The following is a 6,000-nucleotide window of genomic DNA, read 5'->3' as shown; positions in this document are numbered from 1 at the left end:
TTTCTTTCAAGAATAATCACTGAAGCAAAAAAGAAAATCTCTGCATTTCAACAATAGTTCAGTTTGTTAAGGTTTTAGCTTTAAAAAGAAGATAAATAAGAAAGTCCTTTGGAGAAAAATGACTAATACTGTGCTCTTTAACTATTTCTGGAGTTTCTATGAGTAATTTTGGCACACCACCTTGCAAAATTTTATGTTTTGAATTAATATTCACTGTAAAATAACTTAAAAAAATTACATAAAACTAGACTTTCTAGCAGCCATTGTCATTTAACTTCCCTCTATCTAGAAAAAAATCCCTAATAGCATTTTTAAGCAAAAGAAAATATTATCACGCTTCCCATATTTTTAAGAAATTTATTTTATGATGAAGTATCTTGGGAGATGGTATCAGCACATTCTAAAGCTTCTCAAAGAAAAATGTATGAGGCTGTAAAATAGCATTGGCAAACTTTTGACCAAAAATCAAAATAAATTTCCCAGACCACCTCTTTGACTCCTCGGATTCCTAACGTCCTACTTGCAAGGCAATATGACATTCTAGACAAACATGGATTCTGAAGTCAGTCAAATGCAGATTCAAATCCTAGCTCTGCCACATTCCAGCTGTGTGAACTTGGACAAGCAACTTAATCTCTCTGGGCCTCGGTGTACTCATCAGTAAAATGGAGCTGGTGATACTTCAGGGAGGGCTGCTAAGACTACTTAATGAGGTAATGTATGAGCATGACTGGCAAATGGTAGGCATTTCAAGAAAAAGAATAAAACGTTTTCCGTTCCATCAGTATTTCTTCCCTTCTGCTTTATGTATAACTTGTGGCATGTCTTTTTCACACCCAATACATGTGTAAACACCATTCTTCTTTTATCTGAACATTTTTACCCTGGCCTACCAGCAGCACAATCTTGGGTAAGTGGTTCGTTCATCTGGAGCTCATTTTCTCACACCTTTCCTCTCTCCAGAAAATTTAATAATTAGGAAAAATAAGGCTGGGCAGGGAGGCTCATGCCTGTAATACCAGCACTTTGGGAGGCAAAGGCAGGAGGGTCCATTGAGCCTAGGAGTTTGAGACCAGCATAGGCAACATACTGAGAGATCATTTCTATAAAACCACTCAAAACAAATTATTTGGGCATGGTGGTGTGTGCCTGTAGTCCTAACTACTTGGGAGGCTGAGGATTTCTTGAGTCTAGGAGATTGAAGCTGCAGTGTGTTAAGATTCCACTGCATTCCAGCCTGGGCAACAGAGTGAGAATCTATCTCAAAAAAAAAAAAAAAAAAAAGAAAAGACAGTTATGAAATCTATAGTGCTTACTATGTGCTAGCTCTGTCCTAAGTAACAACTCATTTATTTTTCACATAAACTCTACAAGATATGTGATCTTATTACTTGCATATTACAGATGGAGAGAATAAGAGAAGTGAAGTAACTTGCCTAAGGTTATACACAAGCTGATGTCAGGAGGCAATAATTGAACCCAGAGCCTATACCTGAAGGATTATGCATCAGTTTATTTTAATTTGACCCCAGACTTTAATCTAAGATGATGTCTTAAGACACTTACTTATCCTTAGAATCTTGGATTAAGAAAGACAAAACCAATAATGAAAGCTAGATGGTTTTTAGCATGAGGCAATCATGAACCGTGTACCCAGAAGGTGGAATGGAACAATTGTATGGTCATCCTTTGCTGGGGTGAACTGTTATTTGCCTGGTTTCCCTAGAGTAGAAAAAGGCTGGGTGAGATCTGAATAGGGAAATTGAGACAAGAAATGTGATCGCTGAAAATAATGTCTTCTGAGCAACTCCCAGCATCTATTAACTTCTTACCAAGATAAATCAAAACTGTGTATCCAGAAAGACAAATAATAGGTAACATTTACTGAATACCTATAGATAATCTTATCTAATCATTACAACCCTTTTTTAAGAGAAATACTTTTTTTCCTATTTTATAGATATGGAAACTGATGCTGCAAAATGAATTTGCCGATGATAATACAGTTGATAAGTAGTTGAACCAGAGTAAAAAAGTTCTCTATTGATGTCATTGACTGAATCAAGGCAGAAAATATGCATCACAGAGTGTTATAGTTTAGTTCCTTGGTTTAAGATTCCCTGGTTCATCCTACTCTGTACGGATGAAAAAACACTGAGGATGAGATCAATGGAGTGACTTGTTCAATGTCCCCAGATCATTAATGTCAGTGGCAGACTTAGGACCCTACTGTCCTATTAGCCTGATCCTGTATTTTTCCCACCACATCGCACTGTTTTTTGCTTGGGGTTATGAGTGATTACAGAAGCCAACTAAACATAAATTTTGAAAGCTTTCAAAATGTTTGTTTTCTGCAGTTAATTTGAAGAGAATGGGGGAGAGGGAGTCAATGTGGTTGGAGAAATTTTGGAGGTGGTTCAAAGAAAATTAAATATGGAGAGAAAGGTCTTAAAAAGTGTCCTTAGCTGGCCCCTAGTGAACACTAGAGTGCTTTGTTCAAAAGAACTCAACTAAAAATAAGCTGGGAAAAATGCCCCTATAGGAAAAACAACATTTCGTGCAAAAGTATGATTTCAATAAGTCAACCGAGTCCAAGTTTAGACTGTGATTCATTTTACAAATGAAGTTACACCCCCAGATCATGTATGCATCCAATTTCAGCCTTTGGCCATATTCTTCATCACTCTTGTGGGACATGTGTTTATTAAATTATAACCCATGCTCTGTTACGTGGTGTGGCCTGTTTATCTTGCAGATCTGAAATAACATAATTACTTAAAGCAAGTTTGAATGGCATATTATTAAATTCTCTGTTTTTTTTCATTTCCACCAACAAAAATTATTCTCATTTTCTAAATTTAAAATATTTATCTCTTTAAATTTTGATACTGTATCTTTGATACATACACAATAGCATTAAAAGTTGTGTGTGTAATTATGCTGTCAAATGGTTTTGTCTTCCCCCTTAATCTTCCTCCAGTGTATTTGGCTTCGACAGAGCGGTGCTGCTAGACTCTAATAAATCATCCCTTCAGGTCTCAAATATTGTGCCGTACAAGGGAAATTCAAGAAGGATACATATTATTTTAAGCAAATGCATATAGGCATTTTTTATTTGTATATGTGACTCCATCTTGTTGGCACTTGGACTTAATTCCCTGACTCTGGAAGCAAAGAATAGGCAATTAAGGATAACAGATCCACTCCAAACAAGAAGGTGGTGCTCAATATGTATTGGTTGATTTGACTGTTCTATGCCAGATATATGCCGAAATCATGTACACGTAACACAAACGTGTCAAATATCAAGTGTCCATTATGTGCTAGGCATATTCTCTTCAAAACTCATGGCCTCTCTGCAAAGTAAATGATATCAACCTTTTTTAATAGATGAAAAAACTCTGAGGCTCAGAGAGTTTAAACAGTTGAAGGAGGTCAAACAGTAAGTAGCAGAGATTGGGACCTAATTAACATGGGCTGGAAAACACTTTGGAAAGGTTGATTTAAATGATTTGTGCAATGTCAACCCTCAGTGAATTTAAAGAGCATGGGCTATGTCTTGCTCAAGGCACAACTTCTTCCCTCAATTCATGCTACCTTTTGGCTTTTCTTAAAAAACAAACAAACAAAAAAAACAAAATAAAACTAACATTTATTGAGAATGCCCCTTATGCCAGTTTCCATGCTGGCTCTTTGCACACACTGTTTCATTTACATTTTTAAAATGTTTTGGAACTTCTCTGACTCTGCCCAGCTGCCTCCTGTCATGGCCAAAAGTCCAGACCATTCAGCAAAGAGTCAGATGTTAGTTCCAGTTGAGTGAATTGGTTAGGTCTCAAATCCTTTCTGCTCATCGCCTGTAAAATGGGATAACAATACAGTTCCTGCTTATTTCTGTTTTCAGTTAGGATGAAAATGTCAGAAGAGAAAATATTAGAAAAGAACAAAAGCATATGTGTGAACAATGGTCTTGCATAACGGAGTCACGTTGTACAGTTGTAAAATAGCAAATGTATGTGGTCAGCAAAAAGATGAGGGAGAGGAGGATAGAGTGAGAGAGAATAATTTGACCATGGCCAATCATTCCTCCTGCTATTCTACTCAGTGAGAATAAATCCCCAGTGAACAGGAGATGGGCTGCCTCACTCCCTCCCAGTTCTCTGTGCCTCTTCAAGTGTGAGTATCTCCCAGAGCTGGGTATGGCTTCTAGGGATTAGATGTATGATTTTCTAATAAGATGCCCTATAAATGCAAGCCATCTGGTTCTCCAACAAAGAAACAGTTACTTGTTTTAATGCACAATAAAAAAAAAAAACTGGCTGTGAGACAAGATATATTCCTCAGGGCCTTTTCAAGAATAATCTAGATTCTGCTTCTCAAACCATCTGTGGTGAAGCACTATTTTTGTTCAACATCTTTTAAACTAATACTTTTGTAAAAAACAGTACAAATTAATTACTAGAAAATAACCACTTGCTTGTATGTCCAGCCATGCCATATGGCTTCTTCACATTCTAATACTTATCTTATTGCTGACCAGAAACAAACAGTTCGAGGATTTATTCATCCCAGCTCATGAACCATTTTCTGAGTAGCAATGATCTAGATTAGACACATTATTTAACTCCAATAAATAATGGTCTCATTCTAAACACAATTCTAAAATTCAAAACTCTTCTTAAAATAGGACTCCACTTTCTACCTGAGTGAAGAATTTTTATTTATTTTTCTCTTTTTTATAAATAAATAAAACAAATTTTATTTTTCTCTTTTCTAAAACTTTTATGTTGAATGCAAAGGGAAACAGGTTTGTTACCTGGGTACATTGCGTGATACTAAGGTTTGCATTACTTACAATCCTGTTACCCAGGCACTGAGCATAGTACTCAACAGGTAGTTTTTTTTTCAGCTGTTATGCTCCTATCTCCCTCTCCCCTCTGGTAGTTTCCAGTGTATGTCATTCCAATCTTTATATCCATGAGTACCCAATGTTTAGCTCCCACTTATAAGTGAGAGCAAACATGTGGTGTTTGGTTTACTGTTTCCGTATTAATTCACTGATGATAATAGCCTCTAGCTGCATCCATCTTGCTGCAAATGACATGGTTTCATCTTTTTTATGGCTGTATAGTATTCCATGATGCACGTGTACCACATTTTCTTTATCCATTCCACTGTTGATGAGTACCTAGGTTGATTCCATATCTTTGCTATTGCAAATAGTGCTGCAATGAACATGCAAATGCATGTGTCTTTTGGTAGAATGATTGTATTTTTTGGACATATACCCAGTAATGGGATTGCCAGGTTGAATGGTAGTTCTATTTTAAGTTCTTTGAGAAATATACATGAAATTGCTTTCCACAGTGGCTGAACTAATTTACATTTCCACCAACAGTGTATAAGCACAGCCTTGCCAACATCTGTTGTTTTTTGATTTTTTAATATTCACTATTCTGATTGGTGTAAGATGGCAGCATGGTAGCAGTACAAAAAGACACATAGACTAATTGAACAGAATAGAGAACTTAGAAATAAAGCTGCACACCTACAGCCATCTAATTTTTCACAAAGTAGACAAAAATAAGTAATGGTGAAAGGACTCCCTATTCAATAAATGGTGCTAGGATAGCTAGATAGCCATGTGCGGAAGAATGAAACTGGACACTTACCTTTCACTATATACAAAAATTAATTCAAGATGGATTAAGGATTTAAATGTAAAACCACAAACTATAAGAATCCTAGAACTAGGAAACACCATTCTAGCCACTGGCCTTGGGAAAGTCCTCAAAAGCAATTGCAACTAAAACAAAAATTGACAAGTGGGCCCTAATTAAACTAAAGAGCTTCTGCAGAGCAAAAGAAACTATCAACAGAGTAAACAGACCAGCTACAGAATGGGAGAAAATATTCACAAATTATGCATTTGACAATGGTCTAATATCCAGAACCTATAAGGAAGTTAAACAATTGAACAAGCAAAAAACAAATAACCTC

This window comes from Papio anubis, chromosome 11, assembly GCF_008728515.1.
Source record: "Papio anubis isolate 15944 chromosome 11, Panubis1.0, whole genome shotgun sequence".
NCBI classification, from domain to species: Eukaryota; Metazoa; Chordata; class Mammalia; order Primates; family Cercopithecidae; genus Papio; species Papio anubis.
Note: the sequence above shows the minus strand (reverse complement) of the source record.